The sequence below is a fragment of the Canis lupus genome, chromosome 6, assembly GCF_011100685.1.
Source record: "Canis lupus familiaris isolate Mischka breed German Shepherd chromosome 6, alternate assembly UU_Cfam_GSD_1.0, whole genome shotgun sequence".
Lineage (NCBI taxonomy): Eukaryota > Metazoa > Chordata > Mammalia > Carnivora > Canidae > Canis > Canis lupus.
Genome location: NC_049227.1, coordinates 32,863,663 through 32,889,065, shown reverse-complemented (window position 1 = coordinate 32,889,065; position 25,403 = coordinate 32,863,663). Strand labels below are relative to the sequence as shown.

At 42.5% G+C, this 25,403-nt stretch overlaps 1 protein-coding gene and 1 long non-coding RNA gene across 4 annotated transcripts in view; both read right to left on the bottom strand.

The window, feature by feature from the left end:
- Positions 1–25,403, bottom strand: part of GRIN2A (glutamate ionotropic receptor NMDA type subunit 2A) — a 545,905-nt gene that overhangs the window by 83,515 nt on the left and 436,987 nt on the right. The window lies entirely within an intron of this gene.
- Positions 4,604–10,652, bottom strand: LOC111096303. Its single transcript, XR_005360919.1, has 3 exons — positions 8,412–10,652; positions 5,805–5,926; positions 4,604–4,743 (listed from the first exon to the last, which is right to left on the bottom strand). It is a non-coding gene; the product is annotated as an uncharacterized LOC111096303 (long non-coding RNA).

The window sequence follows — 25,403 nt, the reverse complement described above, 5'->3', positions numbered from 1 at the left end:
AGAGAACAGATGAGTGAAGGAAGGGGTCGGATGATGCAAAGCCTTGCAGGTCCTTGTAAGATGAGCACTAGGTGTTATTCTATATGTTGGCAAATTGAACACCAATAAAAAATAAATTTATAAAAATAAATAAATAAATAAAATTAAATAAAAAAAAAAAGCTAAGATTTACCCTACTAGTGTATCTAGTCTGTTAGCCAGGGTGGGAAAGCTGGATGGAAGCCACCAGGGATATGCGTCCATATGTAACCTGCCCGGAGTCTTATGTCCCCCTCAGTTCATCTCTGTCTTCTTTTTCATGATGGAAAATTTTAAACTCATACGAAAGCGGGAGAGTATAATGAATCTCCATGTTCCCATTATCTAGCTGCAATAATTACTAACTCATGACCAATCTCATTTCGTTTATACTGCCACCCACTTCTCCGGTATCATACTGAAGGAACTCCCAGACAGGGTAACATTTCATTCATAAATCCTTAAATCGATTTAAATATCTAATCTCTATTTGCTTAATAATATTATACCCCAACAAGCTATGTCTTTCTCTGATTAGATTACACTTCCCCAGCCTAGGAGGGATTCCACACAGGCAGTGATTGGTTTCTCTGAGGTCCACAGCTTCTAACTCAGGGCCCTGCACAAGAAGAGACTTAATGGGACAGGGACAGCTGTCGATGGAATGAAGGAACATTCGACCTGAATTTTTAAAAACGTCTATGAGTCAGAAGATACTAGTAGACTCGATCAGCCTGTCCATACTGGCCTCAGCTACGGGATCTTGCACTCTGAGAAAAATATTGAAATACCGAACCTGCATTCTCTCCCTCACTCATGCTTCACTTTGACTTCAGTCCCCCAGACGCAGAGCCATTGAGAGTGGCTGCCCAACAGCCTGTGTATACATTTTCCAGACAGAGCCGAGACCATCATGCCAATGCCGATTTAATAGGGGCTCCGGCCGCACTGAGGTGTTCAGGAGGATGGCAAGCTTCAATGGAATAAACTCTGAATTGAGAAGAAACTTCAGTCACACCATCTGGACTTGCCTCAGTGTCCACAGGCACTAAATGGATACAGAATATGAATGCTCCACATGCCTTTCTCTAAAAGTCATGTCCAAGACAGAAGAACCCTGTACCCTCTGAGGACAGTAGTAATCAATCTCTCTCCCTGCTCTCATCTTTGAGCTGATAGTGACTGTCCTGCTATGCTCTAAACTGAACCTTCTCCTGGCTCCCAAACCCCTCCAGAATCGTGCATGCCCCATGGGGCAGAGCCTGTAACTTTAGATCAGCAGTTACTGCCTGACCAGGAGGAGCTGTGCATTCCCAAGCTGCACCACATTTCCTCCCAGGGTAAGTTTTCTTTTTTTTCTTTCCCCCAGGGTAAGTTTTCAATGCATCAGAGCAAATGAAGTGATACAGTCTCTGTTGAACACACGGTCCTATTTCTGAAGCTCAAAGGGAAAATGAAGTCCCAGGAGGCCTTGCCTAGTCCACAAGACTAGGACAGGAAGGTGTACCTGTGTGTGTGTGTTGGATACAGGCACCTACGGATCCATCGACGTCCCAGGGATCAGCCTCATCCCTACGGGACCCTTCCCTTCTCTCCCTCACATGGAACAGAGGGAAAGTGTTCAGAATCATTAATACCATGATCTTCAGAAGAGTCAGACAGGTTCAAATCCCACCACGGCCCTTAGCTATGTGACCATGTGTGAGTCACATGATCTTTCCGAACTTCAGTTTCCCCAACCACCAAATGACAATATTTCAATTTTGTCATTGTGAGGGTTTTAAGTGACACAATGATGGCAAATGTCTCTGAATACACAGTTCCTGGCGCACAGCAAGTTCTCCATATGTGGCACTATTATCATCGATTCAACATCTTTTAAGCCTCTCTTTGGGAAATCGGGAAACCTCTGCATCAGAAGCACTCACTGAATTCCCATGACAACATGCCTTTGACCTTTAATCTCACTGGGTCTTGGTCTCCTCTCCTGTAACAGAGAGATGGGGGCTAAGGGTAGACTGATGATCTCTATAGTTTTTGGGACCCAAGGTTCTGTGCCAAGTGCAGGAAAAGTTGCCCTCTCAGCTTGCTCCTTACTGGGATCAGGGCAATGACTAGATCATTAGGAAGGGGTCAATGATGATAGCGTGGCTCACAACTTGATGTTTAATTCTGGAGAGTGGCCACGTGCCACCAGAGGCCGGGGAAATGACATGCCTCACTCTGAAGAAGACATGATAGTTCTGAGAACCAAGCTGGAAGACCAAGAAGAAAGAATGAGGTCACTAGAGCCTTCCTAGTTGGGAGTTCTCTCCTGCACAGGAGCTGGTACTGCTCAGACGTGAAGCTTCTCTCAAAGCTGACTCTTACTCATTCTGCACAGAGGAGTGTGGGTTCAAATCCTGACTTGGCCAAGTCCTAGCTGGGGCAAGTCAGACAATAAGGATCAAGTCAGTCGTTAACATTTATCAGGTGCTTTACTATGTGTTTCCAGGCTCAGCGCTGAGAGTTTATCATGTATTATCTGACTCAAATCTCAAAGCAACTCTAGGAGGTGGTGAACGACGACTACACTTATTGCTTGGTGGTAAAGTGAGGCTCAAAAAGATGAAGTATCTTGCTTAGGTCACAATGTAAAGGTCAAAGCAGGAATTTAAACTTGGTCAGTAAAGATGAGCACTGCTAGGGATGCCTGGGTGGCTCAGTCAGTTAAGCGTTTGCCTTTGGCTTAGGTCAGGATCCCGGGGTCCTGGGATCGAGCCCCAAATGGGGCTCCCCACTCAGCAGGGAGTTTGCTTCTCCCTCTGCCTGCTTGTATGCTTGCTGTCTGTCTCTGTCTCTCTCTCTCAAATAAATAAAATCTTTAAAAAAGAATAAGCACTGCTTCATCTCTACCTTCCTCTATGAAATTTGGTTTCTTCATATCTTAAAGGTAAATAATAGTGTCTACCTTATAGATTTGGCATAAGAATTACATAAGATCCTAAATTAAGTCTTTCTGAGGGCACCTGGGTGATGCAGTCAGTCAGTCAGTTGAGTGTCTGACTCTTTTTTTTTTTAAGATTTTATTTATTTATCCATGAAAGACAGAAAGAGAGAGAGAGAGAGAGAGAGAGAGGCAGAAACACAGGCAGAGAGAGAAGCAGGCTCCATGCAGGGAGCCCGATGTGGGACTCAATCCTGGGACTCCAGGATCATGCCCCGGGCTGAAGGCAGGTGCTAAACTGCTGAGCTACTCAGGGATCCCGAGTGTCCAACTCTTGACTTCAGATCAGATCATGATCTCAGGGTCATGAGACTGAGTCCTGTATCAGGCTCAGTGCTCAGCATAGAGTCTGCTTAAGATTTTCTCTCTCCCTCTCCCTTTGCCCCTCCTGCTCATGCTCTTTCTCACTAAAATAAATAAATAAATATTCTAAAAAAATAAGTATTTCTGTTTCCACTATTCTGGGAATTTTAAATATTAATTCATGTAATTCTAAAAAATAGACTGGTGAATAAGATATTATACTATTATCACTTCATTTTATGGATGAGGGGACTGAGGCATGGGGTTTAAGCAACTCGTTTAGTCCCTGCAGCATGGGTGGGAGAATCAGGATCTGAACCCAGGACTCACTTTTAAATAAGTGAGGAAATGCAATGAGAAGGTTTTGCTAGGGCAAAAGGGGGAGGGCAGGGAGAGGAGAAAACTTGGATAATGCAGAAACCTGACAATCAGCCAGATGGTTAAGGTCAATTCCAACAGGGATAGGTCATTTTGATAGTATGTGTGGTCTTCCTCCAAAAGCACATAACCTCACTCTGATCGTTAAGAAAAATATTGGAAATTTCCCAACTTTGGGGCATCTTTGAAAAGAGCTGACCAAAACTCCTCAAAACTGTGAAGGTCATCAGAATACAAGGAATGGCTGGGAAACTGTCACAGCCATGAGGAGTGTAAGGAGACCTTGTGATTGAATGTAGCGGGGTGTCCTAGATGAGACAGTAGGATGGCACAGAAAAAAGACAGTAGATAGAAACCAGTGAAATCTGAATGAAACATAGGCGTTAGTCAACAATAACGAATCAATACTGGCTCATGAATTGGGACACACACCATATTAGTGTCAGATGTTAGTAATCAGAGTAATGTGAGGCATGTGAGAACTCATTGTATTGCTTTCTCAATCTCTCTGTAAATCAAAAACTATTCAAAATACAAAGGTTAATTTTTTTTCTGAATTCGAAAGAGAGAATTTTTAAAAATAGCACATATACTCTCAGAGAGACAAGAGTAGGAGAGTTGCCACAAGTGTGAACTGTGGAACCAGGTGTCCTGGCTTCAGATCCCAGCTGTGCCACCTGGACATACAGTTGACCCTTGAACAACATGGTTTTGAGCTGTGTTATATGCAGCTGGTCTTTGATCAAGACAGCATGGTACCATAAGTGTATTTCCTCCTGCTTGTGATTTTCTCCATAACATTTTCTTTTCTCAAGCTTATTTTATTGTAAGAATGCAGTACGTAATAAATAGGACATGCAAAATACATGTTAATCAGCTGTTTATATCATCAGTAATGGTTTCAGTCAACAGGCCATTAGTTGTGAAGTTTTTGGGGGAATCAAAAGTTATACTTGGATTTTCAACTGCATGGCGTAGGGGGTAGGGTAGGCGCCCCTAACCCCTCTGTTCAAGGGTCAGGTGTATTGCTTGCTGTCTTTCTGCTTCAATAGCATCATCTGAAAAATACAATGATGATAGTAGTATAACTCATGTTTTTGCTGAGAGGACTAACTCGGTTACTCTATGTAAGACACAAGGAGAAATGGCCAGCCCAGGGGAAGGTGCTGTATGTCTTTTGTCGTGGCTTAAATCAATGACCAAAAAAAAAAAAAAAAAAAAAAAAAAAAAAAAAAAAAAAAAAAAGCTTTTAAAGGGGAGTTCATATTGGGGTGCCTGGGTGGTACATTCAGTCAATCAGTGGACTCTTGGCTTCAGCTCAGGTCATGGTCTCAGGGTCATGAGCTGGAGTCTGCCTCTGCCTTTCTCTCTCTCTTTCTCAAAAAATAAACAAATCTAAAAAACTAAATAAGTAAAGGGGAGTTCATATCATTTCATGTTCTAACTCCATAAAAACATTTCTACTTTCTTTTTTTCATAAAGGCATTCCTGGATACTAACCTGAGTTAGTTTTTTTCCTCCCCCACAGCAGGGATTTTAGCAACATGTCACCATCTTCTCCACATTTCGCCCTAGGGTTCTGTAACAACCTTCTGCTTCGTGCATGCCCATTGTCAGTTTCCCGTGTTTTTAGGTGGCAGCATGTTGGCTTTCCTTCGTTGAGATCCCTGACTCTAATTTTGAGAACAGGCACGTGGCCCTTACATGGCACATCTGTGCATTTGGCCTCTGAGCCATAGTAATTTCGGCTCAGGAATGTGCATGTGACCTAGGCTGAGCCAATGGGAGTTTGTCCTGGGACTTTTGGGATGATTAACATAGGGTGGTCATGATGGAAGAACCTATCAGAGAAAGGCTGCAGAGCTAAGCAACAGGAGACAGCAATAAAATCTGAATGGCATTGCTTGAGCTCTTACAAAAATAAAAGCTGACATTCACAAGGCACTTAGTATGTATTAGGTGCTATTCTTAGCACTATTTTAATTCTTATAAATACTCTACACAGAATACATAGGTGCAAGCAGATGATTTTTACCTCTATCATGAATTTTTTAATAATTAAGAACAGTCCCAAACCCACCCAAATGTACTGTGTGGGAGGAGGAAAAAAAATCTTTACCTTCAAAATAAACTGGATTTTGGTGATAAACCTTTGAGCATTTTCGGCAAATATACTGAAGTCTTGAGGACAAAGAAAAATAATTGACCTCTGATGGAGAAAAGCGATTCTGTTAAAAAGAACTATAAAAGGGGGAAATTAACTTTGCAATGATTTTTTTATCCATTTTTATTAATAAAATTTAAATACAGTGCCTTTAGAAAGCTAATTGCTCTTCAGCTCTTGGAAAATGTTTTCTGAAAGGGCAGTGATTAGTTATCAAAATGTTCAGCCACTATTTTCTTAGAGCAGAGATAATTTCATGTCCAGAAATTGTCATAAGTTAATGTTCACCCCTTCATGGCTGGGTAGATTCAGAGAGATGTCACAGAGGCCGTACGGGGCTGGAAGAAATTAGGTTAATAGGTGTTTGTGGCTCTCCTCTCAAAGAGCTGTGTTTGATTTTTATTTGATCTGTTCATGAAATGCTTGCAAGAGACAATTAAAATCTCCTCGTAACTGGTCTCCTGAGCCACCCCCTAAAATCACATCAAAACACCAAAATCATGCCTCTACCCTCCCTCAAATCTTTCTATGACTCATAGAGTCCACAGAATCAAATGCAGACTCCCCTTAAGATGAATGGACTAACCAACGGATCTCACCACCTTCTCTGCTCTCTGCTTGCTCTCACTTTTCCTCTCTCTCAGACGCCCTATGCACACTCTCACACATGTAGGCATCCGAATGCACATATACTCACACCTACACATACTCATCTATGTGCACATGTACAGATATACATATCATTATACCAAAACATCTATACATAAACCCAAAGGCAAACCCACATCTATACAGACACATACTCATACCTGCCCAAACTTGCCATACGGCCATAGATGCACTCACATCCACCCACACATGCACAACTACACAGCTACACAGACATTGCACACACACTCACATGTCTACACATCCACAATACTAAGCCACAACAGTGCATACGCTTTCTGCTTCTCACCAGACACACCCAGGCTGACACCCACTTCCTTGCCTTTGCCAGCACTATTCCCTTCTCCTTGTCACCTCCACAAACTGAAGTCCTACCCGTGCTTTCCAGATCCAGCTCATATACCACTTCTTACATGAAGCCTGATTCTCCAGCTGGAATGCAATTTTGCATTTTCTGGGCTCCAGAACACCCTCTCTTGCCCTTGAATTCTCTCATGCGTTCATTTATGGCTCGATATGTGCATCTGGTGCTTGACACCATTGCAGGCACTGTAGGAGGCCCCAGGGCTACTACAATCATGAACAGTGCAGGCCTGGCCCCTGTCTTCAGCATTTCCACTCTGGTTGGAGAAGAGAAGTCAAAGCTCAACAGCAATAGAGAGAGATAATGGCCGCGCAGGGAGTGAGCACAGGATGAGAGAGTTTCCTGCTCTGGAAGGGGACCAAGAGATACTTCTAACAGGAAGTGACTTCCAACAATGAACCAGAGCCCACGTGTGGCTTGTTAAGGGGTTCCATCTTTATTTAGCCTTAGGATACTTTTTATCAGGGAGGGATAAAACCGGTCTGATGGATCAGAATGCTTCTTCTCAATGCAGTGCAGAGAAAGGGTTTGTGGCTAAAAGATTTTGGACATGGGGAGATAGGGCTAGGAGGCGGCTGCATTAATTTGGATGAGCAGGATGCAGGACCACCAGGATGAGGCTGGCATGAACTTGAGCTCTCCAAGTGGCCCAATCACCAGAACTCAGAGACTGACTGTATGACTGTGTGGGTATGGGGAAATGAAGGCCCAGTTTGTCTTGCGTGGTAGTTCTGTTAAAGGGTTGACCTGGCCAGTCTTGCGCAACCATGTCAGCCACATCAAGCTGCACCACAGTGCTCACCCACCAGTCAGCTTGATAAATATTTGCTGAATTGAACCTGATTCAGACTGCCGCACACCCTCCATTTTTACTCAGAATTCAAAGGTAAAAGAGGAGAGTAGAGTAGCCTGTTTACTCAGCTCCTCTCCTTGGAGACAAGACAATAGGGATTGCTAAATTAAAAATCAGAGAGGAAATTTATTAAAACCGACAATGGAAGCAGAGTTCACACTATCTAGGCTCCAGGTTGACTGGCCCCGCTTAGCTCATTTCATAACCAAGGGACAAACAGGCTTTAAAACAAACACTTGGCGTGTGCGAAACATCGGAACGCATTTCACTCCAGATAATAAGCAGTGATTTACTCCCAAGCTGGAGAAAATATGAGTAATTAACTCTTCAGGAAGATGAATTTAAGGAGAAAAACAAAGCAAACAAGAGGCCAATTTCTCTCTACCTGAAATATAAAGTCTTTCAAAGGACATGAGATGAATGGTCGTGAAGGGAATCTAAAATGATTTAATGTCCATATTTAGCATAAACAGCATCATCGATTAGCATCACTTCTTGCCTCAGCATGCAAATCTAATGCAAAAGCAAGCTGGTGGCAGCTTTACACACGAGTAATTCTATGTCTTGGGTTGTTCCTTGAAACCAAAAGCAGATCTGAATTTGATTGATCTGGAAATCACAACAAGGATGCCGGAGTCCCAACCATGGCCTAATAGGGAACTGAAATGCACTCTACCTGGAGCACTTTGCAGTTGAGCCCAAAGATTTTTGTTTTAAACCAAGATCCGACCTAAAGTTCATCCAAGGTGGCTAGGGTCTTCTGAAACCAGAAGTCACACCGGAATCCGCTTTCTCCTGCATGGTGTATGTGAACAAGCTTCTGCAAAGAAACCACTGAAGAGCAGTGGGGCCAAACCATTTTGTCTTTGATGCCACAGGGCCTCAGATGGGGCCAACTGGCAGAGTCAAACCAAGAGCTGCTTTTCAGTAATGAGGTACAATGTCTCGTTTTTTTTGGTAGTGTCCCCTTCTTTTGAATGCCTGGGTTTAAATGCCATTATCCAAGGTGGTGGTATCATGAAACTTTGGTGTGAATAAGACCCTTTCCTGGGGGGCTGATTCAGAATGCAGACCTAGATCTTTAGAGTGCCTGCATCAGTAGGTCTGGGATGAGGCCTGAGAGTCTGACTTTTCAACCAGGATCCTAGGGCGTTCTGCTTTAGGTGGTCTGAGGATCATATTTTGGGAAGCACCAAAAGGATCATACCTCTGGCCACCAGCAGGATTAAATCCGGGGAAAGTAAAAGACGGAAATCTTTCTTCTCGGGTTACTTATGTAACCAGTGGCAATTGCCAGCAGATCTAAAATAAGTTTAATCAGCTATTAGAGCCTTAATTAAATTCCTCTCAGTTGAAATTTCAGAATTGCCTAATTGTTACACAGCTCACATTAGAGCAGTTGCTTTTTTTTTTCCTCCCATAATAACTGCTCTCGAGATAATCTAATATCTTTATGGATAGCAGCATCAACTGTCTTAGAATCCAGCACTGATCTGGTAATTCATGGAGATGAGTTTTGATCGCTGCTATTTCCATAAACAACCTGCATATTTGCTTTCATTCTTCTCTTGAGGTTCAGCCAACGGAAGAAGAGCTCCAAGCTTGTTCGACCACAAATTTAAAAATGAAAGTCTCTGGAATGATGGGCCACCATTTTCTTCAGCAGTTCACTTAAAATACCTCATCCTCCAGAGTCCCTGTGTTCCCAGGTCCCGAGAGAGGGATAGAAGTTCTATTTCTTTGGTTTACTTTTTTGTGTGTGCTCTTAGAAGTGATGTGACCTGATAATTAGCTCAACAGTTAATCGCATTTTCTTTGTCTTCTTTGGCTCTACATCGGAATGATACAACATTAGAAACTTGAAAATTCAGCAAAACATAAAACAGAGCTAGCTTATAATTACTAATTAACTTTTTGCACATGCTCTTGGGATGTATCTGTCGGCCTTCCCTGGGCAGCAGTGATGATTATTAAATAATTAATAACTACAAGAACTGCATTTCTTGATGCCTTTTTTCATCTCACTCTGACAGCCCTGTAAGGAAGAGCCCATCATCACCCTCAACTGACCAGTTGAGAAATGGGGAGCTTACGTGGCTTGTGGCTTGCCCAAGATCAAACAGTGACTGTGACTTGAGAGCCTGGGGCCATTGTCACTGCCTGTCTTGTTCCCAAGGCTGCCATCATATTTGCTTCAGTAAATACGAGGACAGACAGGAGCAGTTTGCTCTGTTGAGGGAATATTCCATGGATCAATCGGAAAGACAGAAAAGAGCCATATCCTGGGCAGCTGGGACTCCTGAGAAGGAGAGAGAACAGCCAGAGGTGGTGGTCTCACAGGTCTCTTTCATGTATGGCAGTTTTCCTTCCTCAGTTTACCTAATAGCTAATTCTTCTAAGGACCCTGGACTCCTCCATGGGAAAGGCTCTAACAGCAGAACTGTAGTCAGCCCTTACACTGCTACCAACACCCCACATCCAAAAGGCGATTAGAATAATAATAGATCAGGGGGAGAAAAAAATCAACCGCTCAAATGTGAACTGAGTGACAATTAGGTAATTTGGGGATTTCGACCAAGAGGAATGTAATTAAGGCTCTAACAGCTGATTAGACTTTTTCTGTGCCTCTGTGGTAATCTCCAACCGTTACATAAGGAGCCATAGAAGGGAGGATTCCATCTTCCTTTTGTATCATGGTTACTTGGGATGCTGATGGTCAAGGCCTCGTGTCTCCAACTACAGTGCTGCATGGGTTATTATCAAAACTCAGACATAAACTTGGTGGAGATCCTTATAGGACTGTAGCCTTGGAGAAGAAAACCAGAGTGGATACAAGTCTGCAAATTCAGCTCAGAAAGAGACGTGATGGGGAAGGGGACAATCATAGCATCACGTGGGTGGCCAGGGCTGGGGAGGCTTGGGGGTGGGTAGGAGCAGTAGGCATAGAACACTGACCTAAGGAATAGAATAGGCATAGAATCTGACCTAAGGTCAATCCTCTGTAACAATAGCAGGGATAATCACTATCATTTTTAACACCTTCACAAGGACACTTTAGAAATACGCTCATGGTTTCCCTTTTGACCTTCCAATGTACTTTTTCTGGGTAAATTTCAGAGATCAGGGTGGTTTCTACCTGTGAGATAAATGAAATGCCATCTGTAATGTGGCAGAGTAAATAGCTCTTTCTTGATTGTTTTACCTGAATGATATTTAGCAGCTCTCACTGCCTTGGCAGAGTTGCCAGTAAACGTTAGGATGTGGTCAAGAGAGGCAGGCTCAGACCCAGACTGATACCTAGGAGGACAGCTCCTTGGTTGGGATTATCAAGTCATTCTTCATTCTCACTAGACTGAAAATTACGACAAGGCTGGGCATGAATATAGATGGGATGCCTCCTTTTCACCCTGGGTAACTTTTTTTTAAATGAAAACCTTGAAAAGTGGCAAACATTTTGGGCTGAGTGTGTAACAGTTTATAAAAGGAGATAAGTTCCAGGTAATTAAATTGCAGACCAAGGAAGCAAGGGACTTCAATGCATCAAACTTGACTTGAGGGATGGAACAGGCAAAACCTGATGGATTTCCTCACTCAGCATTATGTAAAAAAGCCAATTCCATTTGGATCTCGGCCCTGAACGAAGTTAACCTCATTGACAGTGTCTGCAGAGTTTTAAAATAAGGTTAAAAGACCTGAGGGTATCGATTAGCTGCAAAGCATTTCATCCCCTTGCCCGTGAAGTTCCTGGGTTGTCAAAGTGGGGTGCTCAGAACTTGGTGTCAGGTCTCTGATGGGCATTTGTTCTTCAGTATCTGGGGAAAAATAACAAATTTAAGTCTTTGAGCTGGACGGTTTCCTCCTTCCAGATGAAAAGGGAAAGCCAGGGGTTGGTGCCTGAGGCCCTGCTAGTTATTAGGAGGATGCTAACCTAAACTCCCCATATGTGGGTAAGACCTATTGCCGTAATGAAATGCACTGATCACAGTTCCAATTCTCCTTAGGTGAGACGGCGTTTTGACAATCGTTTTTCTTTGCTCAGCTCAGGCCCCAAACTACTTTGCTCCAGGCTTGTCTGAGCCCTAAAGTCTTCCAGCAAGAGGATGCTTTGAAATACTAAAGCCAACAGAAGATTTAATGGTGAGGAAACAGTAATAAGCTTATCCACAGCTTTGCCCACTATTAAAAACATGATTAGTAGGAGGCAGTGGGGGAGAGGAGGATCCCCTTAGGATCGGCTAGATAAGATTCACTATTTCAGAACACTGAGCATAAGTAACCCTCCACTGTCGATCCAATTTCACCCAAACCAATTATCCTCATCTTGGACACTAATGAACAATTCCAGAGCGCTGTCCATACTGGGACGAAATTCAGATCTTGGTGTCCAACCAGGCAGCTACTCAGCATTTCCTGTTGAATTATACTGGCAACCTCATAGTTTAAAAGGCTCCTGGAGTCAAAAGATCCAAGTGCAAGTTCAATAATGCTAAGTATGAGCTGTGTCACCAAGGTTAAATTAAAGCTTTTCAGACCCTCGCAAATTGTTTCCAAAGATTCTGAGCATCAACAACTGATAGGCAAAGCTAGTCTCTAGGCTTTCAGCCACTTAGGGTTGGAGTACATGGATTCATGGGTGACTTTATTCAACAAATGCTTACTGAGTGCCTAGCATGTGTCATAAACTGTTCGAACACTGGTGATACAGCACTTAGTAGGCTCAAAGCTGGGGAACGGTCAGCAAACTGCAGCCCAAAGGCCAACAATACTTGGATAGCCCATGAGCTAAGAATCGATTTTACATTTTTAAGTGGTTGAAAAAAAAATCAAAAGAATCGTATGCCATCACATATGAAAACTGTACAAGATCTGAATTTGTGTCCATAAATAAAGTTTGATTGGAACACAGCCATGCACATTCCCTTATGTGTTGTTTAAGGTCGTTTTCACACTAAAACAGCAGAACTGAGTACTTGCCATCTAGACAAATGGCCCACAAAGCCTACAATATTTACTAGCTGCCCTTTACAGAAAGTGTTTGCCAACCCCTGATCTAAGTTCCTATCTAGAAGAGACCCACTTACTAACCAGGAAAATGAAATAAAAGGCCACAGAATCAGTTTTAAAAAATATATTATGACAAGTGACAGAAGCAGAATGGTGAAATAAATTGGTAGGGGGTGGGCACCAGGAGTGGGAGAGCAGATCTCGTGGGAGAGATGAGAAGTTACAGGTAGAGGGTCAATGGGGGGAGGGGGAGTGGTGGTTTGCAGAGAAGGCGCAGAAGTTGGAAAACCAGAACGGGGAGAAGTGACTTCTAGGATGAATGAATTGCGTGGACAAAAGCATCACAATTTAGCCAAGGGACATGTTTGTTGAAGGAAGTTCAACAAATTGGATGAAAGGTAGTTGCCTGAATTGGATAAAAAGACACACGATATACAAAGGAGATGAGAGAGAAAGAGGGATAAAGGGATACATCAGAACGGGATGACAGAAACCCTGGGATGTTGGGCTCAAATACGTGTATGTTGGAATTTGGTTGCACATGAGTTCAAACTGGCAATTGGCCTTGGGGCCCCCGAAGGATTTGCTCAATACCCAGGGATAATATGGTGACTTTATCCACGTATGGCTGGTTTTTATCATCTCCTACATCTTTTGGAATTGTTGCATTTTCAAATTATTGTATCGTTTCCTTCATAAATACTTTCATACTTGTCGGACCATATGGATCCAGTTAGAGGTCAGTTTTATAACTTCCCTACATTGTCCCCTTCCAGTCCACTTTAGCCATCCTTCCTCATAGGGGGAAATTCACTTAGAATTGCTTGATTTTGATGACTTTAAATTTAGCTAATCCACAATTCCACAATGCCCTCCCTCGGCACAGGTCTTCCCTCGCATCCCTCTGGCATGTGTCCCTGGGGCACTCTATTTTTCTCCAATTGGTCTACTCACTCATGCCTTCACTTCCTCCCTGTTCCAAACTAGTCCTCTTCGTCCATCACATTGCTCGATGTTTTGCCTACCCACAATAATCCCATCCCTGCTCTGTCCCTCTGTCACACCCTCCTGGCATCACCCTCAGGTCATCAATCTAACCACTGACTTGGCTGTAAACCACTGAGTGCAGGTGGGGATCACATAACCACAGAGATCAATATCATTTCAAATGCAAGGAATCCCTCTCTGCCCCAAAATCCTGCTCTCCTTTCCTATCCCATTCCCTAAGAACTATTTCAAACCTTCACACCTGCCCACGAGACTGCAGCTCTGCCAGCTACATCCTCACTCCCGGGTGATGTATCTGTCTCTTATTTCATAAAGTCTTATGGACAAGCCACACAGCCCATAGGCTTACCTGCTGCGGGACACCTGTCTTCCTTCTTCTCTCCTTCAGTAATGAAAGAGGCCTTCTCCTCAAGCCTAACACCACCATTTGTCCTCTAGTCATTGTCCTTTTGTGCAACCAAGACCACCAGTGGCTTTCTCAACACCAAATCCAGCAGATGCACATGTGACCTTGAGAGACCCTCCCATCTTCCATGAGTCTCCTTGCTCTGGACAGTCACACTCCTACCCTTTCTCTGCACATTTTACACGTCCTGATCCTCCCCACTGGCCTCAGACCTCCATGTTCATGTTTCTCTTACTGCCCACTCCTTGAGTATCATCGCTCTGTTGACCACCCTCAGATCTGTCTTCCCTCAGTTACTCTCAACTGCCTTCAGGAAACCTCAAACTCAATAGACTTTGAGTAGAACTCACCATCTTACCTTCAGTTGAAAAATATGCATACTTTCTCTCCCAGAGGCCAAATATGAGTTCTGGGACTCCCAACCCTGGAAATATGCCTTAATTCACCTATCTCCCTGCACCACCATATATATTAAATCAATCAGCAATCCTTGATAGCCTTAATGTTTGAATAGTTTTCCTTGACCACTTCTTCCCTAGTTTAAGATCACTACTTCATGTTAGCCCTCACCACTCACTGGTTTCTGTCACAGCTTCCAGACTGGTTTCCCTGCCCCAGAGAGGGCCTTTCAGCCTATCCCTTCCACAGTAGCCCTAGCCAGCACTCTAAATATCTCTGCATATGTGATTGGTCCACTCTCTCCCTTAGAGCATTTTGATGGCTTCTCACTCCACTTGAAATAAAGCAGAAATGCCTGATCATAGTCTAATCAACCTAGCCCATTCCCAGGTCTCTGTAGCTGGCTGCATTCATGCCAACATAATTTCTGACAACAAAATCCCCGTTCCACCCCTACCCCCTACACATTGACTCTTGAATCCCATTGAACTAATCATAGCCTTCCAAGTACATCTAACTCCTCCCGTGCTAGCTAATAATCAACACCTGCAACTCACCCTGCAAATAAAATACTTTCCCACTCTCTACCTGGCAGCCTCCTACTTGCCCTTTGAAACTCAACTTAGAAGGCAGCTCTTCTGGGAAGCAGTCCCTAACCCCACAAAACCGGCCAAGTGACCTCCTCTTTGCTTATGTCATCAAGGATTTTAAGTACCCATCAAGTCGCCTGTCTGCCCCAGCAGACTCACTGAGGGTAGGGACTGTGTTCTGTGCCTTAGCATCCCTTATATCCAGCCCAGAGCCTCTTGCAGAGTAGACACGTGTTTATTATGTAAACAATTGAATAAATAAATGTATCAGCATGGCCACCATCACCATGATCTTCCTGTAACCAATTGCCAATTTCCTGTGGTATCATCTGGTAAAACATACTGAGAGTAATGTGGATTCCAGAGTTGGCTGAACCTGAGCACCAGCTCTTCTGCTTCTTAGCTGTGTGACCTTGGCCTTTGCTTCCTCCTCTGTAAAGTGGGCATAACACAGGTAACCATATCCTATGATTACTGTAAGAATTTTTTTTAAATGCCTACAAAGACTTTATTATTCCATTTGTCATGTGGTCATAGTACAACCAGTATCAGGTGTTTTATGATATACAGGGCTCTGGAAAATATTACATGAATCCATTTAAATGAACCTTCCAGCCTGTTCCATCACAGGTATTCAATCAAGGTTAGGGCCATCATACCTACAGTGTGCACGTCTTCACGAAGTTGAAGTTAACCCCTGTATGTAAGTCCAGAACTGGAAAGAGCAAGGCACTAATTTTATCAGAACTCTTATTTACCAATATGACACTTAGGAAATGCATTTGCTCTTTTCCCCCTCAGGGGAGACAGATATGCTCATTCTTTACTGTTCTCTATTTTAGATGGAACGGGTATTGTCCTATTAATATAATTCTGTGCACAGAGAAGAAGGTCCTGCCAAGAGCAGCCTGGTGTTATTTTAGCTCTATCCATAAATCCAAAGGCCTGACAATTATTTTTAATTCCACTTGCTAGTTTGAGGTTCTGCGCAATTAATCCATACCATTAATTTCATAACTATAAATATAACCCAAGTTTTCCTGGATCCTTATGCCAAAAAGTGCAATCTTATGAATATACTTGTTAGTGTTCCACTGGCTAAGAAGCTATATTGGGGAAAAAAGAGAGAAAAGAATCAGAAAAAGGAAATTTCAGATAATAGACACACTTGGAAAAGCATCCTGGCTGGAGTGCTACGTGTCATTACATGGATAATAATATAAAATCCCAAGCTTACATAGCCTTTTATGGGCTACCAGTTGCTGTTTATTATCTCATGTTGTTTGAGTCTTATGGTGGATGGTCACATACAGAGAAGGAGATAGTATTACCATTTTTCAGAGTGGTAAACTAATGTACATTCAAGGAACGTGGACCAGAAAGTTCAGCACATTGATGAAAGAACTGGAGACAGTTTTCTGGCCACAGGCAGGACCTGTGTGATTGTATATTTTGGTATTCATCTTGTGTGGGGTGCAAAGAGAAAACAAGTGGACAATGATGCCTAAATATGTTCATCTTCAAAGTCTGAGCCTAGCTCCTCTGAGAAAAGAAAATGCTAGCAATAGGCTTCTAGAAATCTACTCAAAATGCAAAAAAAGTCCTAATAATCCCCATTTAAAAATCCATATTGCACTGTGCAGAATAGTTTCCATTTATTAAACTCCTTTTACTATATAGCAGGCCCTAGGCTAGATGCTTTATATACATTATTTATAATCCCCACAAGTTATGAAGTGCCTGGGTGACCATGTTCCAATGAATTACTTCACTGGTCCTCAACATTCTCATCTACAAAATAAAAATAATTATAATACTCACCATTTAGGGTTCTGGAGAACATAAAATGTGATCATGTATGTAGTATGTTTGGCTCAAAGCCTATGTCATGGTCAATGCTCAGACATTGTTATTAGGCTTTTTGTTTTCACTGTTTGAAATTATATAGAAAAAACTCCATGCTTTTCCCATTTGAACCCCCTGCCTCCTGCAACACTGGATGATGTCACCTGCATAATAGAATTTGGTTGGAAAAAAAAAAAAAAAGAACTAAGTGGCCAGAGCGTGGGTTTCAGAATCAGACAAATGGGGGTTCAAGCCCAGTTCAGATTCTTGGAAATTAACTTGTCCTCTATATTCTTCAGTTTTCTCATTTATGAGATGGAGATAATAATAGTACCAATCCCATAGAATTTTTGTGTGAATTAAGAGAAACTAAAAGCTCTTTCTGCTCACAGGAAGTATTTAATAAATGGTAGCATTAATATCCTCACAGGAAGCCTGTGGGGTGGATGATATCATTAGCTCCGTTTGACTAATAGAGACACTGATAATCTGAGAAATACAAAAATTGCCAACTCTTCAGGGTTGGTTTGGATCTCAGAACTAAGCATTACCCATGGCCAAACTCAATCCTGTAGAGTTGCTCAACACCCTCCCCCCCTTAAATGTCTCAGCTGCTAACCAGTGCCATGCTCTAAGGGGCAGGAATGGAAGAGGGCCTCCACCCATTTCTGCTGACCATGGTGGTGACCTCTCTTTGTGTGGATCACTCCCCTATCTTTTGAGAAGGATTTGGGATTGAGACTCTGGATTAGATACATCTTTGTCTTCAACTTCTTTTTTTTTTAAAGATTTTATTTATTTATTTATTCATTCATTCATTCATTCATTCATTCATTCATTCATTCATGAGAGGCACACAGAGAGAGGCAGAGACATAGGCAGAGGGAGAAGCAGGCTCCCTGTGGGGAGCCCGATGCGGGACTCTATCCCAGAATGCCAGGATCATGACCTGAGCCGAAGGCAGACGCTCATCCACTGAGCCACTCAGGTGCCCTTGTCTTCAACTTCTGTCCTGATTGATTCATAGTATAACTTGATGACTATTCCATATTTTTTTTGTTCCATATTTTTTTGAAGGCTCATCCATTTTCAAAGAGACGACAATTCCTGAATGCACAGCCTAGGGTGTCATTTTGGTAATGGAATTCAAATCTGGCTGTGATGATTCAAGTTACCAGCTCAAATGCTATTTGGGGAGCGAAATGTGTTCAGTCCTTTCTGAGAAACCTTGAACAAGTCGCTTATTTTGCCTGAATCTCCATGTCCTCACCTGTTAAAAGGAGGGAAATGTTCCTGTTCTCCTTACAAAATTGGTGCTTGTTGGAGGTTGATCCAAATCTGATTTTTGCCCTCTTTTTCTACCTTATATCTGCTTGTCCTATTTTCTTCAAACACATTTTAATCATGAAAATAAAAATATAGATAGCATCAGCTCTAATCTGCTGGCACGCATAGAGGCTAGTGTGGTGGGAAATGACACGAAGAATCAAGATTCCTCCGACTCAGATTGTCCATTTCAACATGAAAATTAAACACAACATAAGAGAGAGGCTATTGGTTTCTTCACATCACTCTACAACTCCCTTCAAGGAAATAAAGGTTGATTATCTTGTCTTTTTCTCAGTTTCACATTTTTCTCCTATATGCATTTCCAATGGAGTCTTTATTTGCACACTGAGAGAAACCAAGATGGTTCAGCCCCTATCTCATTCCTTCTCAAACAGGTCCATTCAGTCTTTCTAATTTACAGAATTATAATTCAAATGGGAGGAAAATAGACTCTAAGAACTCTCTAGATGTGATTGTGATGAGTTTTAAAACACATTTTCGAGACAGTGGCTATAGATAACGAACCGTGTGGTAGAGTAATGAGGAATGAACAAGCAGCACCCTGCAGGAGTCAGGGGAATTTACATCTTCAGGTTTGCAGAGGGATGCTGACTGGTTTTGCACAAAGCTGCAAGAGACTGATTATGTGGCAGATTTGCATGAGGCTCAGTGGGATGCTCTGAGCAAAGCTCAGGAAGACTCCTGGTCCAGCAGGGAATCTTGTACCTGTAATAGCTCTTCTTGCAAACATTGGGAGCATGTCAGCCATGCAGGGATGGGGGACTCCCAATGTAGCTTGTCATAATTAAAGCAATGGCAACCTTTACTACTAACATACAAAGAACCTCTCTCTCTACCATATGGTGTTGTTGAAATCAAATGGACCTCAGCATCTAACACACATGAGCCAGAGTCTAGAAGTTGCCACTTCCTTGCTCTCTAACCTTGAGCAAGTCATCAATCCTCACAGAGCCTTGGTTTCTTTAGATATGAACTAGGGGAAAGACTAATAGTACTCTTGTTGAATGCCTGTTAAAAAAGAATCAAAGTAATACATATAAATCCCCTAAGCTATAGCCAGGACACAATATTTTTTTCCATTGTTAATTATTTTATACAATGTGGGGAATTATCTTGAGGTACAGAAAGCTAGTTTCTTTGTCTTCAGAGTCTGAAAGCACCCTCAGTGCTTCCACAGCTTAGAGACCAACACTGGGAATATTCAAATCACTCTCTATCTCTGCCTCTCCCTCTGGCCCACCCAGGCTCCAATGCCAAGAAAAACAGCATAGTGGGGAGTGCAACCTCTGCTGCCAACAGTACAAATAAGAAAACCACACTGCAGCTACAGAAGGCAGCCTGACACAGCCACTTGTAGCCAGAAGCAGATTGCCGGGGTACACCACTTCACTGTTCTCTTTTCTAACAGACAAATGTCATTCCTGTCTGCACCAACAGCATGTACATGGGGAAATAAGAGAAACTGACAGAGACAATGTTGAGAAAGTCGAGAGCAGTTTCAGACAACAAACCACTGAGGTCTGGTAGTCGTAGGTGGGGTGGGAAGCAATCCAGCTGCTGCCAGCCAGATGAACTGTGAAATGAGAAAAATATGAGGAGCCTCTAATGTTTATGATTCAGTTCATAAAGTGGGTCAGATGACCCACTTGATGTCCCTTGGATAACTCTTCTCTATCCTTTAGGACTCAGGACACGTGTTAGCTCTTTCAGGAAGCCTTTGTTTGTTGCTTTCCTCACAGCCAGGGTGGGTAGACATTGGGCAGTGCCCGAGGCTTGCCTCTACTATTAGCACTCATCTTACTATGAGTATGCCGTAATAGAAAGTTCGTTTCAGGGCTCCTGGGTGGCTCAATGGATTAAGTGTCTGCCTCTTGATTTCAGCTCAGGTCAGGATAAAGCCCTGTGTCAGGCTCTGTGCTGGGCATGGAATCTACTTAAGATTTTCTCTCTCCTCCCTCTGCCACTCCCCGCTCCACTCTCTTTCTCTCTCAAACAAAGTTCATTTCTCCATGTCTCCCACTAGACTGTGAGCTTCCTGAGGTCAGGGACATTGTATTATTCATCTCTGCTTCACCCATAATTACCACAGTCTTGGCACAGGTCGGTAATCGATAAATACCCAGCAAAAGATCAGTAGGGGTAACTTGGTAGGTTCAAGAGTGGATGACCAACATGGATGGATGAGAGATGGTTTGTCAGATGAGTTGATGGATGGATGGACAGACAGATGGTTTATTACTGAACATTGGATGACTAGATGGATGAATGGGTGAATAACTGGATGGGTGGGTGAATAGTTCAATCGTATCACACACTCATAGTTAGTAGTTACTTTACCCCAAAGAGTAAGATTTGAATCTATGTAATAGGCTAGGTATTACACTAGCCTCCTAGCCCCCTCCACTCAACTTTCAAGGCAGATATAAGCCACAAGAATCTCTAGGCCCTTTATGAAAATTGGCATCATTCATCCTAGAAACTGTACAACATGATGGAACAAGCACCAGATGTGGAAACTCCTAAGACCTACATTTGAATCTTTTATCAGCTATTGATAAAAAATGTCACTGAATATCTCCAAGTATTCCCTACTCAAAAATCCGAGAGTACCAGCCACTTCACAAGATTATCACGCAGCTAAAATTAAATTGTAAATATGAAAGCCAACATTGTAAGGTTTGGCATAGAAGATTTGCATTATATTCAGAGGGCCATTAAAGTTGATCTCCTTTGTCTACTCATTTTCAAATTTGTTTTAGAAATATTCTATCTTTTCCCCAAATGAGAGCTCACTTGGAATACCAATATACCAATCAGACAGAGCATTACCATCTCTGGTTAAAGCTGGATCCTGTCTCATTAACCCCTATCCATTCAGAGACCACTGTGGCACTCTGGAAGAATCTGGCATCCCGGAGAACGCAGGAAAAAGCTCTCCCCTATATGATGCAGGGAAGTCTCATTCTATGTTCTGCAGTGTTGGGCTGAAACCCTGCTGTTCTACTTATCCTCCCTCTCCTTCTCTTCCCCCTTCTGTCAGAGGAGCACAGGGCTTTGCATTCATCTATGCAAAGAGGAGGTGATGACCCTGTCAGAAAATAAAAATGGTTTTCATCTGTCTCTTTAGGAGTTTCTAGAAATACTTCTGACTGAGAGGCTCTCTGAATAATTCACTCATCTGAGATCATTTAAATAATCTATTCACTCATTTTCATAATTGATGGCAATGGCACACTATCAAGGGTACAGCCTTTGCCTTACATTTATACCATCTATCAGCTTGATCATGCCCCCATCACCCTCAGATAGCTTCCTTATCAAGTTGGGTTTATGGGTTCCATAGACATGGATTCTCCAGATGACATCATGGTTGACTCTGGCTCTCTTGAGAGAGATACTGCTGGGGTTCCAATTCTACCCTTGCCACTGTCTCCTTGGGCAAGTCATTTATCCTATGCAGCTTCTGATTTCTCTCCTATGATATGGAACTCCAATTATAATTGAAGCTGGCATTTACTGACCATCTACTTTGTGCCAGTCAGTATTATAGGCACTAGATAAACATATTTTTAAAATTTCCCAACAACCTATGAGGTATGTACTATTATTAGCTCCCTTTTAGATATAATAAAATGCAGAGAATGTTGTGATATTTAAACAAGATAATGCCCTGAAAACATTTAACTGCATCATATAATAGGAACTCAACTATTGGCACCTGTTACTATCATGACCCTCACATCAACCAACACCACTACCATCATCACCACCAAACATCCTTATTATTAACATTCCCATCAACGCATGTTCCCACAGAGATATCTTGTCTGTAAACTGCTTTTTTCCCCTAACTTCTGAAATCGAGAAAATTTTTAGCAGAATGTTGCCTTGCAGGAGAGCACTGATTTAACTGCTATTCTTTTGGGAATTGTTTTGATGATACAAATGCAAAGAGAGAAAGAGAGAACCAATGCAAGACAGAAACAGAAACACACACACATGCATACACACACACACACACACACAGAGGGAGACCGTACCACTTACCTCAGTTTCAAGTGTTAATTTGCTAGAGACCTACTATCTTTTCCCCACTGTGACCTAACATATTGTACTGTGTAGGTATTTAAAATAGCCACAATGCATGACTCTAGGGAAGTCAGATGATCATTTTAAATCTTCTGTGATGGCTTTACTTTCCCTCTCTAGGGCTCGCATCATTTGAAAAACTTAATGATCATTACATAAGGAAACAAGTCAAATTTCACACAGATTCTGCTAAGGCAGTGGAATCACCAAACCCATTTTACAAATGGGCTCTTGACTTTAGATGTGGCTTAGGAGGAAAAAGGAAAGGGACGCCTAGGCAGCTCAGCAGTTGAGCGCCTGCCTTCGGCCCAAGGCATGATCCTGGAGTCCCGGGATGGAGTTCCACATTGGGCTCCCTAAATAGAGCCTACTTCTTTCTCTGCCTGTGTCTTTGCTTCTCTCTCTGTCTCTTATGGATAAATAAATATCTTTTTTTTTAAAGGAGTAAAAAGGAAAGAAAGAGAGAAAAGGAAGCAGGGGTCAAGGGGGAATAAGGAAAGAAGGAAGACAAACAATGTCATTAATGGGCATGACAGATTTCTTCCAGAAATACTCAACCCAGAAATGCCTAAGGACAGACCCGAGCCTAAAAATTAAAAAAATATATATATCTGACTGATTCTGCTCTGTTATGAATCTCTCAGCCAATCATCCAGTGAATGCTATGTGCTTCCAATACCCTTCTGAGGTTCCTTTCAGATTCCCACTGACACTGTCCTCTTCATACCTACACTTCCTTTAAACCAAGCTATTTAAACAGCCCCTGAGAATTTATTCCAAAGATCCCTACCAATCACCACTTCATTTTTAAAGCAGCAACAGAGTTCACGAGTTCACATCTAAGAGAACAGGCTGTGGCTCTGCAACCCTGTGCTAGTTATTGAATTTGTCTGGGCTTCATTCCCTAATTTATAAAAGAGGGTAACAACATCTGTATTCCAGTGTCCATGTGAGGACAAGATGAGTTTATATATTTGAATGCTTAGCGCCCTGCATGGTGCCTCGTCAATGCTAAACAAATGTTAGATATTACTAATCATTATTTTTCTGTTTTCTTCTCCTTCAATAGCGCTCCAACAATTACTGAATAAAGTCCTGCAGCCTAGAATTCACATTCCAGCACGGTGCTTCCTTCTCATCGTTTCTTCCCAACAATACATATTCATTTTCTGTTGTCGCGTAAAAAACGGCCTCCAACACTGTTCTGCAGGCCCAAAGTCCAGTGGGGCTTGACCGAACTCTCTGCTTGGGGTCTCACAAGGCCAAAATCAAGGTGTCAACCAGTCTGGACACATGGCTGGAGGATCTGGGAAGAATCCACTTCCAAACCCATTTAGGTCATTGGCCTAGTCCAGCTCTTTGAGGGCTGTGGGACTGAAGACCTTGCTTCCTTGCTGGCTGCTGGCCAGGGACAAAACTCAGCTCCCAGTGACCCCCGACAGGCTTTGTCACGTGGCCCCTCAGTCCTCAAGCCTAGCAGTCAAATCCTTCCTGTGCTAGAATCTGTCTGGCCTCTTCTGCTGTTGCAGAAAAGTCTCTACTTTTAAAAGTCTCATGTGATGACATTAGGCCCAGCCTGATAATCTCTCTCTTGATGAACTCAAAATCAGCTGACAACCCCTTTGGCTCCCTAACATAACAATGATGGAAGACCTATCTCATCATATCCACACACCCTCCAGGAGGGAAAGATTACAGGGGGCAAGGGGCATTGCCCCCTACCACGCAAGCTATTTCAAACACATTAGAATGTTGAATGTTGGAACATTAGAATGTTCCTTACCTTAGAATGTTGCCTACCACACAAGCTATTTCAAACACATTGAACTCCTTGATACTGGGCTTGCATTTATAATGTTCCTTCTACATGGAATGGCCTCCTACATATATTCAGAAGTCCAGATCATGCTTATTCTCTGACACTTGTTCAAATGAGAAGTCCTCTGTACAGATGCCCTCAATCTTTCTGCCTATACATAATGCATATCTTCTCTAAATATGATAGAGTTTTATCAAAACATCTTTTGTGGCACATATCACACTGTCTTGTGGTTATGAGTAATCCCTAGTGCCCTACTAGACTCTATGTATCTTGAAGACTGGTCCATGTGTTAACCACAACTCTCCACAATGACCTGCACACAGTAGCTATTTTGAACATCTTGTTTGATGGAGTACATGTATGAATGAATAAGCGTTATGCACCCCAAATCCAACCACCTCTGTTTATGCAGGACAGATTTAACAGAAAAATAAATCATTTAATAACAACAGTTATGGAGAATATACCAGGTGACAGGAACTGATCTACATTATTAAACAACATTTTCTTTGACATTGGTACAGTCTCATCAGAGATTACTCAAGGTGCAACAAAAAATCTCCTTATTTCCTTTTCTCTTAGGCTTTGCCACTAAATATTGTATTCCAAAGGAAGAAAGAAGTGCAAAGACTAAGAAGCAGAGAGTCCTAATAACTAGGATGACATAGATAAAACCATTTTTTCAGGGTCACAAAGAGTAGATCTATGCCCTAAAGCTGTGCTTCTAGGTCTTTCAGGGGCATGAGAATCATGAGGAGAGCTTGTGAAAAAAGCAGAATCGGAAATGATCATTCTGTAGGTTTGAAGTAGGGATAAGACCTCCACATCTTTCCCACAGTGATTCTGATACAGGGAGCCCCATGAACTATACCTGAATGACCAACCAACACTGAAAAATGCTCCTCGTATGGGAAAGTTCATGAAAACCAATCTTTCCATCCATTCTTACATCCATTCTACAAATACTGAGTCTCAGCATTTAAGCACCAAAAATCAAATGGTAAGAGAACAGTGAAAATCTGAGAACAGTGCTCTCTCAGGGCTAGTCATGGCCAGAGTGCATGGCTTCATCAATGGGCTGCCACTGTCTTCCAAGCAAAGTGAGCACATAGAAGAAGCCAGAATGTCCTTCTCCCTCCTTGTAGTATGTGTAAA